The sequence below is a fragment of the Papilio machaon genome, chromosome 22 (genome assembly GCF_912999745.1).
Source record: "Papilio machaon chromosome 22, ilPapMach1.1, whole genome shotgun sequence".
NCBI lineage: Eukaryota > Metazoa > Arthropoda > Insecta > Lepidoptera > Papilionidae > Papilio > Papilio machaon.
Window position 1 is genome coordinate 3,671,377 of NC_060007.1, and position 15,655 is coordinate 3,687,031.

General features: G+C 31.3%; 1 protein-coding gene across 1 annotated transcript in view; it reads right to left on the reverse strand.

Annotated features, from left to right (window-relative positions):
* The window catches only part of LOC106711095 (glutaredoxin domain-containing cysteine-rich protein CG31559), a 59,723-nt gene extending 46,656 nt beyond the window's left edge, over nucleotides 1–13,067 (reverse strand). The window contains exon 1 of the mRNA XM_045683458.1: nucleotides 12,808–13,067. The gene's annotated coding sequence lies outside the window, so the exon portion shown is untranslated. The remainder of the gene's footprint in view (nucleotides 1–12,807) is intronic.
* Between the last annotated feature and the right edge of the window lie 2,588 nt (nucleotides 13,068–15,655).

Genomic DNA, 15,655 nt, shown 5'->3' on the forward strand with positions numbered 1-15,655 from the left:
CAGTCGCGTGAATGGCCACTCCAATATATTGATTTTATCATTCAAGGTGATCAAGAATTTGTTGTTTGTCAAAAATATCGAATGTTCGGAGACTGGCGTTTGCGAAATTGTCCGGTTTATGTTATCGCAACTTAATGTTATTACATAAAACTTCTATAATGTTAAAAAAAACTTAAAGCATTACTAATTAAAAGGCAAACCAATATTTAAAAAAAAATTGTAATGTACAACCTTCGATAGAAGTGGAACTTGAGATAATAATCTTACTAATATTATAAATGGGAAAGTTTAGATTTGATATTAGGAATACGTCTAAATGTAGAACATAGGCGGACAAAACACATAGGCTACGATTTAAGCCTTTTTTAATTCCGCGCGGACGGAGACGCGGGCAACAGCTAGTAATATTATAAATGCGAATATTTGGATTGTTTGGATTTGGATTGATGTAGAACACGCTGTGGAAGAACACATTTGCTACCAATGATTCCGAAAATGTGTTTTTTTTTAAATCCACACGGGAGAAAAAGGTGGCATAATAATAATACTACATTACAAAATTTAAAGACTTATTCACGCTAAGGTATATCGATCATTTTCACAATAATTATAGTTCATAGAATTTTACAAAAAAACAATTAGATATTTTTATTAAAATACTAATTACACGACTTTTAACCATGTCTAAGGTCAAAACTGGACAAACTAATCTACAATTTATAATATAATTTTAAGCACTAAGTCACCCTGTCGCTCATTCCAAACCAGTGTGTCAGACTTAAAGCCAGTCACTGATAGCCACAACAAGGTCACGTCGACTTGAACATGATCATATTAATAAAATCGATACATTAGTATAGGTACTTGTTTTTTTGGTAGTTTTTTTCTCTAATATTTTATGTCCTATATATAATAATCTTTTTTAAACATTTGTCATTAATTTAACATCGAAATTCAAAAGTTACAATATCTAAAGGTAAATAAACAGTTTTACGGGGTTCATTGTGAATTTAAAATAACATGTTTAATCAAGAGCGTAGGTTTGAGTAACATGTCTATAGCCAGATGTCTATAACTTGTATAATTAACAATCTAAAAATTATGTTACATGTTACTTAAGATTTATAAGTAGCTAAAATAAAACAGCGAACTCATTCAACTTCTGCATTCAGAATATGATTTTGATTTCATAATATGCGTAAAAAATATAAAAAAAACAACAAAATGTAAAACCATATTAAAATCTCCATTCTTAATTCAATAATTAATAGATATTATAATCCAAATTTTAAATAACTTGTTAATTCAATTGTTTAATGGTTAACTTACTAGTTAATTTGGGTTAAGTCTAGTACTTAATTGAAATCGGAATAACTTCACGTTGTTAACTTTAATCAACCGATAAAATTATGTATAAATTTCGCTTCTTCGTTACGTGCAACGGGGATTATGGATGTATCGTTATAAATATGTTGTAAAAACCACCGTAGACATGTACCGTAATAACCATTCGACGACCAATGAACTGTTGCAAGCACGTAATTTAAAAACGAAGCACAACGCAATAAACATAAAAGCTCTTGATTCGCATCTGAATATTTCTATGCTGTTAAGAAAGTTGATAGTGTTACCAAATGCGATAAATGGAAAAAAAAAGTTAAAGTGTGTATTTGCGTTTTGAGGTTGTTTTCATGGTATTTAAGTCAACCAATTTTGATGCTGTAAAAAAAATTCTTAACATATTTAATACAGACTATTCAGTGTTTTTCTGCGATTCCAAAAACCTAATATTTTTTGTCTAATATTCGTAAGAATATATTTTTGTCAAAGCTATTTATGTAGCTTTAGTGTCAGAGGTATTTTTAATTTGAATTTTGATTTAAAAAGCAGTTCAAAGTATGGTAACACTTCACCATTAGGTCAGCGACAGGTCATTCACTCGCTCACGTCATCGCAAACTATATCTGCCGTCGCTAACTAGCAAATTTAATATTCTATGCGTTGAAATGATCACTGTTGAGTTTGTCGCATCTAAGCTTTGATAGGCTTTTGATTTGCCTATCAAAAGCCTATCAAAAGCCTATCAAAGATATATACAATATTCTTGAGCAGAAATGAAATGGCATGGAATGTATTTTGATAGTCTTGTACACTCTTAAACAAAAATATATGAATGTAACAAACTTAACTTTTCATTTGTTATGTATGAAATAAATTGTCTCGTGTAAAATTATTGTTAGAATTTATCTCCCATATGAAATTTAATTCTTTAAACGATACTTATTTACAGAAAGTATTATAGTATATTTGTTACAAAAAACAGCAGTTAATTTATTTATTCAAACATAGTAATTTAAAAAAAAACTAATGTAAAATTGATACGACTTAAGCTCACTAAACAGGGAACGTAAACAAACAAAATGACTAACGATCAACTTTCACTGGCGAAAGATACAATTAAATACTTGATAGCGTGGTATGGGCATTTTTAAAGAGGGAAGAATCACATATGACAAGGAGAAATTTGTTTATGAGTGTGTACCTTTACACCGGTGTACCGAGATACAGGAAGGCCTAGGAAGAGATGGATGGATAACAGGAAAGGTGCCACGATCAAGAAGGGAGTGACGACCAATATGACGGAAGATAGATCGATATGGAAGATGAAAACCTGGTGCGCCCACCAGGTCATCATACATAAGGTCAGGGAGATAATTGTCCATACGATATAAGAAATTATAAGTGATTCTGGTAGATTGTGAAAATAAAAAAATAGACAAAAATCCTGATTTTGGTGCGAGCTAAATACGACATTACGTATTAAGAATAAATTTCAAAATTGGTTTTTACTGTGGAATAATATTGAATTTCATAGTAGCTTTTGCCCGCGACTACAACCGTGTTGAATTAAAAAAAAAACTGTAAGTAACACTAAGAGTGCCAATTTTCATCCAATTCCATTTAGCCGTTTTGGAGTTAGCCTAGTAGTTAAATGAAGTTATCACCACTATTAAGAGAATTAATAAGAATTAAGATATTAAAATCATGCAAAATCAATCTTTGCATATTGTGTCAGTTAAAATTATTTTCAATTTAATGATAGCAAATAAAGTTTGGTCTATATTTTAATATTTTTGTAGCAGTGCAATGACGAAGCGAATCTATTGTTTCATGATCTCTAATACCAAATTATTGGTACTTCTCCAGTTTGTATTTAACTGTAAAATGACCCGGTCATTGACACATGTTGTTTTTTTTATTATTTAAAATCATCCATCTTACTAATATTATAAATGCGAATGTTCGGATGGATGGATGGATGTTTGAATGTATCTCTGGCTGAACGGATCTTGATGAAATTTGGCATAGATGTAGAACATAGTCTGGAAAAACACAAGCTACTTATTACGTTTTTTTTAAATTCCGAACGGAGTTGCAAGCGACAACTAGTCATTCATAAAAAATTTCATAACTTGCCTACTTTCTATTATATTATTATCAGATAGCGGAATTTTTATGTTATTTTCACTAACCTGGGACTTTTTATTCTTTAAGGTCCATAAGATTTATGTGTGCATGAGTAATAGTGACTCATATCATCACAAAAACACATCCGCTACCCACAAAAAATGACTGTTTCTTTTTACCAAACTTGTTAATTGTGTAACTTCAAAAGTAATCTGCATACGTTTGGCAGGGTATTTCCAATATTTTTATATATTTTGACAGATATAGTTTGAGTTAAGCTGAGCTGAGTAAGATTATGATTTATATTAAGTGAAAAATTCAAACGACATACTCGAAAATAATAGTCTGGACGATTGCTTTAAATTGCTATAAAATGCTGCTACTAATTAAATAAAAAGGACTCCAAACCGCCTCACAAAAAATTATAATGAAAATAATTTTATTGTAATACCAGAAAGCAGTAACCGAGTGTGTTAGGTCATTGACCCCAACCTGCAGGACTTTCCTGCTCCTCTCATAATTAAAGGTTCGGTCAACTGAAACTGGTTTGTATTCACCAAAATGCATTTCGCTTGTAGCGATTACATTAAATATCATCATTTATAAAAATAAAAAAACTTTGCAGTTTCAATTCGTTTTATTGCGTATCAAAAGATAAAAGTTTTCTTTCTAAAAACAGTCGAAATTGAATAGACGGTAGTCCAAGGAATCGTGTTATTTTTGTCGCTTATGTTTTTCTCTAACCCGAGTTTTTTTCGATTATGGAGGTTTCTCGCTTAATCGAACCTATAATAGTTTTGGACACAATGTTATCAGCACAGCATGGAAGTCAACAAACCGTTCTGACTATCGTATCAGTTTACTGTTTAACAATTCAGAACAAAGGTACAACTGAGGTCTTTAACAATGGTGACGTCATTTCGTTGCGTTACACGCAGTTTGGGAAACTAACGACAATAGACGGTCTCAGGTGCGGTCTACACCGAGTAGAGGAAAAAAATAACAACAATCGCACGCCTAATCAGCCGAAACGAGTGAAATTGTGTTGTAGTTAAACTACTGCATTGTTAAACATATTATACTGTGTCATTTCATAATTATTGTTTAAAGTATGACGAATTTTGAGCGTGATGTATTGATTTGTCGGTATTCGCTTGTAAATGTCAGCTGAAAAGGATACAATGAAATCGAAATCCGATAGAATTTCCCAAAAAGAATTTGAAGAACCAGAACTCCGAATTATTCAAAATATTGATGCTATAAAAACTATAACGGAAATGTGTTTCTATCTAAACAATATTTTAACATTTCATTTTAAATTGTCGTTCATTTAAAAAAATTTTTTAATTTTTTTAATTAAAAAAAAAAAAATTAAGATGCATAGGAACCGATTGACAATTGACATCCAACCAGTTGTTTGCAAAAGGTGGAGGATTGCGTACAGTGGATGGCATTGGGAACGGCCTATGCCCAGTAGTGGGCAGGTAAAGGCTGCTGATGATGATGATAGAAACCAATTTATATTTAAGAATATTGTAAATTCATAACATCAATTTGTAACAAATTAAGGCGTCTATAAATTCCTTATATGAATAAAATCTTGCAAGTTGTAAGTAATACTGAAAAATAAATTGTTGTCCTTGATTCAGCTCGAGGCGCGAGGGCGCAGGCAACACAGCGAACAGGTTTCAAAAGCCATAACTCTTGCGCCTGACGCCTTCAATGCATAAATAAATCCTGCAAGCTTTGTGGATGTGATAAGTTGTTTTAATTTCACCCGACTGACTAAGTAGAGTAATTTTTTTTCCAGTGTATATGATGTGTTTACCCGACTGACTAAGGAGGTAAATTCCTGCTTTTGTTCTAAAAGTGAGTAATAAAATTCTATTGACAAACTCAGCAATTACTATACAGCAATTTTTTCCAAATAACATCATAAAAGTTGTGCTTAATAAAAAAATGAATAATAAATCAGTAATGTTAATTAATTTGGTATTTACAGTTACACAATTTTGATGATACGACATGCAGCGGTTGTTACTTGCATTTAAAATGAGGTCATCTTTATTACTGACGATAGATTATCAAGATTTGCGATATTTGTCGAAAAATGCTTGTTATTTTAATTATAATCACCGATTCCTTATAAAGAATGCAAGTAATTTATTTTTAACTAGCTTGCCTGCGACTTTGTCCGCGGAATTAAAAAAACTTAACAAGAAGCCTTTGTGTTCTTTCATCTGTGCTAAATTTCATCAAGATGCGTTCAGCCGTTCCGGAGATACCTTCAAACATCAATCCATCTAAACATTCAGATTTTTAATATTAATAAGATTAAATCAAAATATATTTGATGCATTAAATTCTATTAGTTAATTAAATTCCGATACTTTAATGAAAATCCTATTAAGTTATAATATTAACTTAAATATTAAAGTACTAATGATTGCTTGACGGTTATTAAGTTAATTGAAAGTCGTAAAGACAGGATTGCTTTTCCAAATAGTGGATTATATCAGGACTTAATCATTTTCATATTTAAATATCTGTATAAGATTTTATTGAAGCCATGGTGCAATGAAAAAGACTACAGTGGGCCTAGCACGAATATTTGTGAAGAGCGCCATCGTATCGTCATAAATAAAATTCATATTAAAATTTGTGCAGCGATATCTGGCGGAAAGTACAAAAAATATCTCATATCAATTTTAACATAATTGACCATGACGATACGAAGGCTCTTGTCGCTATTATTCGTAATAGGTCCACAGATATCCTTAGTTCGACTGCCGCTCAACTATTGCCGTGAATCATATCCTATAAGCCTAGAGCTGAATTGGAATAGTTACAAGAAATTTGAGATTAATATTGTTACAAAGAGAATGAAATAACAATATGATATGTAATCTCAACAGTAGAATCCAACCGTTTAATTCCTCATTTATAATTGCGGAATGTTTGACCGCAAATAGATTATCTCTGGTTATTTGTAGTGAATCAGATTTCAAGGAAATGAAAAATAAAAATGTTGCATATAATAAAATAAACTAGTGGTCGTGCATTGGTTAAAATTCGACCATATTTCATAACTACAGATTTTTTTGATTTAAAATAGCTTGATGCAATCCACCTTCACATGAACTTTGTCAAATTAAACGTTAATCCATTCCCGCAGTATTTAAAAAAAATGGTAAAATGATTTCGGTTTACGTTTTAATATCTATAAAGTGGTAAGTTTTGATCGTTTGTTTGTTTTTAATAACTCCGAAAAAAAAAAACTGAGACAATTTGAAAAATTCTTTCACTGTTAAGCTACACTACTCTATGGTTTCACTGGTTGAGGTTTATTATTAGATTATTTTTTTAATATCACGCGGACGAATATTAAAGTTAATATTTCACAAGATGAATAGGGAAGTAAAACTTGAAATGGCATTGTGTAAATTGTGATTTATTAGATTCAACTAAATGAGAGAGGTATATATCTTGTTTCTGTACGATGACGTAAGCACTAATGGAAGATTCCACACAATTTATTGCGAACAAATATTATCATGTTTAATGATGACTATTGTGTGAATTTAAAGTGATTTATAGAAGAAGTGTTTACTAAACTACACTCAAACTACTACTACATTCAAAAACCTACAAAACATTTCTAGAGTTGTTAAAGTTACTAAAATTCGATAAACAAATGAAATCTATTTAAAAAAACTCTGTATATTTTTAATTAAACTTTGAAATTAACACCGATAACAGTTTTCATCAAATAAAAAAAAATGTGCAAATTGTAAAATTGAGAGTTATGACATTTCCGTAGTAGACATCGAAATGTGTTGTCGCAGTTAAATTGTAAACAATGCCACATCAATTTTTTGCTTTCTCTTCGTACTTTCCTCATTTCGCTTGGGAACACTTGAGGGCGTTGTGTCGCGTTATTTTTTTTCCAACTCTCAGATTACAAACCTAAGCTTATGTGGGGAGAAACAAAGCGGATCAGGTTTTACGGGTCGTTTCTGCTTTGGATTTTACGACGTTCCCATAGGATTTTAATTCATAAATCAATTGTCAAGTATAAGAGCATATTTCCTTTTACAAAGGTAAATAATAATTGATTCGATCATGGTTTAAATAAATCTAATATATAAAATTCTCGTGTCACAGTTTTCGTTCCCGTAGGGGAGGTCAGCTCAAAGCGGCCACAGGAGGCAAAGCGGTCATTTTTAATTTTTCGGTTATTTGAAATGAGAGCGCGACGTTACCGTTTTGTCACATAAGGAACCTCCCACCCTGCGCCAGGCAATCATTCGGTAGCGTTGGGAGCGATCACTTGACCACGGTTTCGAAAATAATATTTTTACATGTTTTGTTAAAAAAATGCAAGGTAAGTTCATCCTGTTTTAATCATACCTCTTTATATTTAAATCCTTTTATGATATGTATATTGTTTCTTATCTATTTGGCTTGAGTTGTGCAAAATTTACTGAAACGTAAATGTATAAAAGTATGAGCAGCCGAATTTTAAAACAAAATGGCCGAAAAAGGTAAAGCGGCCAGGGCAAAGCGGCCAACTGACCGCTTTGCCCATATTAAAAATATTATGGTTAGATAATGCTAAATTATTTTATTTAGATGGTGAACAATTATAAGAGAAAAACCCGCCAGGCATCATGAGATGAAAATCTTATGGCACGGGCGATATATATTATCTATAGCCAGAGCCCGTGGATTTAACAGATCCCAAGTATATAGATTTTTTGACCTCCTTAAAACTGAAACTGAGAAGCACCAAATTGATGCTATGCGCCTCTATAATATGGACGAGACAGGTATTCAAACGTCTTCCAACAAACCACCTAGAGTTTTAACAAGACTGGGTAAAAAGCAAGTGGGTTTCACTGCCAGTACTGAGCGAGGAAGAACGACCACAGTTATTTGTTGCTGTAACGCTGCAGGATCATTCCTACCACCCTTAATGATTTTTCTTGGGGATGAACCTTCTAGATGGAGCGCCGCCTGGCACACAGGCAACTGTGACAATGGGTGGACCAATGGCACTGTGTTAAAGTTCCTTAAAATTTATGCCTAATTGAAGTTTTGTAACTGATATTTTCAAACTAAATAAGTTCATTTAAATTAATTTTAAGAATTATATCCAGTTAAGTTAGAATAATGACACAAAACTGTATCTGATTAAATTATAATTATTTAGAAAATAAACTGATTTACCAACTGAGTATAAGACGGGTAAAATTAATGTCAAATATTTCCTTTAATAAATAATGTTCTTTATATTTTTTGGACATTTTATTTCGTCAAGTATGTTAAGTGAAAATAAAAAAAAAAACAATTAAACGCAGTATCTTTGGAGCTGGCCAATTTGCCCTTGCCCCCCTGGCCGCTTTAGGCGGCTCCTCGGGCAAAGCGGTTTTTTTACAAGTTGCCGTAATTTAGTCATTATATGCTTATTAATTCAATTTTGGAGACTTTAAATTTCACTAATCATAAATTTGATAAACTCTTTTGCCATCAGTATAAAATTCTTGTGGAAAATCAATCGTTTGATAGGTTTTTTTTTTACCCAAAGTTAAGGTGGCCGCTTTGAGCTGACCTCCCCTACTCCTCCGAAACGGCTTGACAGATTCTCATGAAATTTTGTGAGGATATTCAGTAGGTCTGAGAATCGGCCAACATCTATTTTTCATAACCCCCCCCCCATTTTAAAAAAAAATTTAAATGGACGGAGTCGCGGGCGACAGCTAGTTAATGGATAAAGTAACCTATCAAGAGATTGTCAGAACTGGTGATGTTTGTAATCTATAGGTTAGATATAATAACGATAATGGTCAATTAAACAATGTTTTAAATAAAACAAAGTGAGAATAAAACAGTACAAAACGTTTAAACGTACCTTATAATTTACAAGTCATGTATCGTCATAACAAATCTCCTACGAGAAAATAGACTGAATTTCTCTCTCATAAAACGCATATTAAATGCCTCACACATTCAAGACAAGAAAGTAAAAAAGCCGACAACCCACATTTAGTGGAACTAGATTGATATTTTTTTCCATGACATTATTCAAATTGTCACCGTTATACCACTTTCCCGTGGGGTCACATTTAAATGGAAAACTTAACGTTTATTATTTGAGTAACATAATGAGATTGACGGAAAGTTCATCTATTAATTAAACATGTGCATTTATTTGCACATAATAAGATGTTCATAGAGTAACATATAGTGTGTAATTTTCTATTTTTATTTGTTTTTTTTATTATACTTTAGGCATTATTATATACTGTTACTATTAATGTTATAATATCTGTTGCACGAATGGGTCGGCTCACCCGGTGAAATACTACGACTACACAGAAAACTGCTGTGAAGTAGAAGTAACTCCGCGTTTCGTCTAATGAGTATGCGTGCAAAATGTCTAATATTAGTCCTCTTTCCTTTCCCACCCTTTTATTATGAAAGGATGAGAAAAGGAAGTGTGTTTGACAAAGGAGTGGACGCATAGGAAATGTTCTCTTTCTGCATCCCCTCCTCCGTCAATTAAAGGCAGATAATGCATCTGCAATTGCGGATGACTATGGACACCGATCGCTTCGCTATTTAGGCGAATTCAGGTGACCGCATGCCACTCTATAATTAAAAAAAAATTTTTCTTTACTTACTTTTAACGATTCATTGAATAATTATCCCGTGATTAATTAAAAATAATAAATCTATTACTTAATAACTAGGTGTCTTCCGTGACTCCGTCCGCGCCCAATTAAAAAAAGCATAATAAGTAGCCTATGTGTTCTTCCAGACTATGATCTATTACATATATGCCAAATTTCATCGTTAGCCGTTCCGCAGATACATTCAAACGAACATCCATCCATAAAATCATTTGCATTTATAATATTAGTAAGATAGTTATTTTATTGTTTTTATTATTATTTTAGTCAATATCTAATGAACAATAATTATCTATTTAAAATGTGTCCACAAATGTCTAGACTTAATAATTAAACCTTTTACTATTAAATATAAAATGTCACTTTTATATTTATTTCTATCATGAAATTTATTTCATAATATTACCAGAATCATCTTTATTTTTTCGTAATTCCAGCATCTAGTTTAGAAATAATAATTTATTACCTAAATATTTCTTTTTTTAATATGTGTCATGTATAATGTGGCAACACAGAGACGCAATATTTCTAACAATATTACCATGAATAAAAATGGTGTAATTTTTTTTTTTTAATACAGTCAAAACCGTTTATGGCGACATCGTTTAGAACAACATACCGGTTAAATTGACCAAAATCAAAGGTCCTGGCTGAATGTTATATACATATCTTTCCTATTAATACCTGTCACCGGTTGTTACAACTATCGGTTTTTACGACTCAATATGAGTAGTCCCTTCGATGTCGTTATAATAGATTTTGACTGTATTTCAACATGGAATATCAAGTGGACTAAAAATATTATTTGAAATTATCTAAAGTAAATAGAATGGATTCTTGGATTTTTGTACAAACAAACAAATCAATTGAACAGTATCTTTTATCTATTGCACTCAATTCTATAGATAAGTTTTTTCCTGTGGGAATTTAAAGATAACCTATAAAAAAGTAAAGCCAAATATGTAACTTTGGAAAGAAACTTTTCACAAAACTTTTCACTGGCATTTGTTTTCATTTAAACAAAATAAGTGATTTTACAAATAACTAATGTGCAGCAACTGTTAGACGTTAAACCAACTGAAATACATATGTGTTGTGATATAAACAACAACGTGGTTTATGCCTACATTACATTGTACCTATATGGGGTAAGCAGAAACCGCGGTCTTTATTTTGCGCGGTTCTGCCACCACTCTATCGCCTTTTCCACCTTCATACATGCCCATCTTGAGTATAACTCCAATCCAGACGGTATAAACATGTTTTGTTTTAATGATGATTTTACTCGATTGATACGTATTATGAATACTATTTTCCTATATATTTTTTTTAATATAAAACATTTTAAAATAACTGATTAACATCATCAACCTTTGTCTGCCTAGCGCTGGACATAGAGCTTCCTTAATGCCTTCTACTAGCCATGTGTAAATCAACTCTGAACCGGTTCAAAAGTTCGGGTCATATAAACTTGAACCGTTGAACTGTGGTGCCACATTTAAATTAGCAGCTCGCAGCTCATCGCGATGTACTATAACTATGTGTGTCGACAAGCCGCGAGCTGTCTGGTGACTAACAATTCGCAGCTCGAAACGCAAATCATAACTATGCAGGTACAAATTGAGCTGAGCTACACTGATCTGTTTCACACATTAGAGCTGTGAGCTGATCTGCAGGTCGTAAATTTGAGTTGAGTTACCCATGTCTACCTTCCACGGTCCTACGGCGTCCGACACCAATCCACGTCATATATATAGTTCAACAATTTTATAATTAATTCTTAATTGCATTAACCATACAGTCATGCGTAAACTTATTATGCTTACAACTAGTTCGTGGGATTTTCATACATGTAACTTACGTGCATTTTTTCTCTCTTTTATAATGTAAAAAATTAAGACAATCTCAAGAAATGCAGAGCTCACGATATTTTGTAACTTCATACAATAAAGATGCCATGTTTGTTGCAATCATATATGAAAGTATATTTTATATTATATTTTGCAATGTGAATTAATAGCGGATGACATATACCCGAGCGATACAACTTCATTTATATGTGTAACTTAACATAACACTTATATAAATTAGCTTAATAAGTTTAAGTTATAATATATACTAGCTGTCACCCGCAATTCCGTCCGCGCGGAGTTAAAAAACTTAATTAGTAGCCTATGTGTTCTTCCAGACTATGTTCTACGTCTGTGCCAAATTTTATCAAGATCCTTGGACCCATACCGGAGATACCTACAAACATCCATCCACGTAAACATTCGCATTTATAATATTAGTACGAAGTACAATTAGCAAATAATTAAAACGTATGACTTCAAAGGAAATAGAAAATGAGCTAACTGCAACTTACTACCGCCAAATGTAAATAAAAAATTTAAAAACCAGTTGTAATTATTTTAGTACCCTATTCACGGAATTGATTATTCTAGAAATTTATTCAGAGAAATATAGTGTAATAATATATAAACAGCGTAATTATATTGGTTGTTAGTTAACTGAAAGAATTAAAACGCATTAATAACACTGGTCATTAAAACAAGTTAGGCGTATTATTTCTTAAATTGTTCAAGAATAAATTAACAAAAGTTTACACTTATCTTATAATAAAATAATATTAAGATAGAAATCTTACCAGAACACGTGAGAAAACATCCAATCTTGTGAGCATAAAATATTAAACACAATCAGCTTGCCATTTAAAAGTAAAAAACCAGTCAGTTTTCAATGTCACAAAACACAGCACATTTAACGGGACACAGGTTGACGTTTAAAAGTGGTCGCGAAAAAGAAATCAAACGATCGATTGTACGCGATTGGCCGGTCGCAAAACGTTCGAAATTCAAATCAACCAATAGCTCGGCAGTACGCATGCGCCTACTCTTGACAAATGCTTGACGCAGACTGACTGAAATCGGTCGCTTGACTGGTGGTTGGAATGAAGAGCCTTCTCCATTCACGCTTGCAGGTAGAATACTTTTGCATTAAGCAATTTTGAACTTTATTCCCTACAGATTAAATTACAATTTTTTAAGTACTTAATGGTGACTAGGATGTTTTGAAATTGAACAGAACGCATTGCCACCTCGGTTGCCTTCATATGCGCACGAGTTAAGTTTTTGCCGTAACATGTTCTATTTTATTTATTTAATTTTTGTTAAGTCGAAGAAAACTCTTTAATTTGATTTTATTTATCATGGCAGTGATAAATTTATAACGTTAATCTATATTCTTATTCTAAAAGAGAACACATTTTTAATAACAACCTACAGAAATAGTGCTTTACATTTACAATTTAAATCTAAAAGTATTTTAACTTAAGGAAATAGTTTTGGAAAGCGACGTTTTAAGTAAGAAAAAGGTGTGGAAATACGGGATTGTGGAATAATAGAGGAATAATAATTTAAATACTTTAAAATTATTATTTTTTATTACACAACTGTTGTAACTCAAAGAGTAAAAATTAAAAGTTTTATAAAGGTTGGTTCAGACTAAAGTTTGTTACGCCTGGTCAAACATGTTTTGCAATTTTTTTACATTAAAAAATACACAGTGCTTACAATGCTTATAAATCCGTGATCAAGGGCCGGAGGCAATCATATAAAATACGACATATAATATAAACGTGTACATATAGGCGATTTAAAAGACAAAAAAACTCGTTTTTATACGAAAGACTGTAGAGGTTTACCTTCAGAGACCAATGACTCGTCGCTAAAGCATCTGAGAGAAAAGTTTATTCGCTATTTATACATTTATATAAAAAAAAATATTAAAATTAGTCTATGACAATATTTACAAGCCAAGCAACATTATACCCACCACTTTTCCTCTCAACATATGAGTATAGCTTGCTTCATATTTTTTGTTAGTGTCCAGTGTCATATTATCTTTAGGTTAAGATATTGTTATCCCGCTCATACTCTTATAGGAAACAGAGATAAATAGATTGTTTCGTACCAATGTTTCCGCAGATGAAACACGGTGAAACAAATCTTTGCAAAAAATACCGCACAACTAAATATAAGCGCAAAGTAACGCTATTAGCTAACATAATGTCCTTTAAACCGGTTATTCCGTTTGATTTCGGCATCACATCAACGAAGATTCATATGTTACTTACTTATCGTGTAATCCTTTAGTTTATAATCCTACTAGGCGTATATATTGGAATTCGAACCAAATAATTCGATAGTATCATTTTTAGTAATTTTTCAAATTGTCCAATCATGTTATAACGTTAACCGCAGAATGCCACTGCCCTGACACTTGATGCCAATTATTGCTGTCTCAGTTTTGTCAAAGAGAATGGAAGAGATAATAATATATATTTAAAATTCACAGTAAAACGTATAGTATATGTAGGATGGGCGAGATATTTATTGTGTGTTCCGTTTGCTTTCACATTATAATATGCCTAGACCGATTCCAAAATGACGATATTTACAATCGACACGTAACACATGTAATATCAAGTGACCGGATGACTGAGGTTGCTTGTCGACATTCCTTTCGAATTATTTTTAACATTTGACAAACTTTATAAAGAAACCTAACCTTTAAATGTGTCGAAATGTACAATTGAAAATCGCTAATGTTTTTTCAATGCGTCTTTAAACTTATTTTATATTCTACAGTTAAAGATTTTGATTTTTGACCGTCACCTTTAAATAATCTTTAAATTTTACGGATATAATCTTTTAAGAAGTTATGATAAAATAATAAAGGTTTTGTTTTCTTGCATAATTTAAGTCCGGCTAGCTGGCAACACTGATTTCCATTACTGGACTGGAATAAAAACTGGGCACTAATATAAAAAAAATAGTTAATTTTGGTATATTAATAAACAATTGAATTTAGATATCAGATACATATAGTTGTCTCAGTTTTTTTCAAACAGAGTGACAGGGATGCAATATGTCTCATAGCTTAAAAATAAAATAAAACTTCTATATATTTTATAACATTTATATTTCACGACATAAGGATTAAAGTATCTAAGAAATATTTCTAATATACTAATTATATTGATTATTTTATTATATTAATAAATGCGCAAGAATTAAAAAGAAAATTGCTACACAAATAATAAATATTAAAGCTAAATAATACTGAACAAAACATTGTCATGACTAGAATATTCTTTGAAGTAAAATTGTTATTGTATTACATTTGAAAATGCTGTATTATTTTACAATTTGCTAACAAAATAAAATAAATATTTATTTTATTCATTAACAAACTAAAATTAATTATAAAACTCTGATAAAATATAAATAATACAATGATGAGGTATTTTATTATTTAATATCTTAAAATTAAAATAAATATTAAGCAATAAAATTTTGATCTTTTAACAAGTAATGTTAGAGAGAATTTATAACCATTTTAAATAAATACAAATTGTCAGAAGTATTTAAGAGATCAAGCACATATAGCTATCTACATTTCTTTATATTTATTAAGTATTTTATCCTACAAAG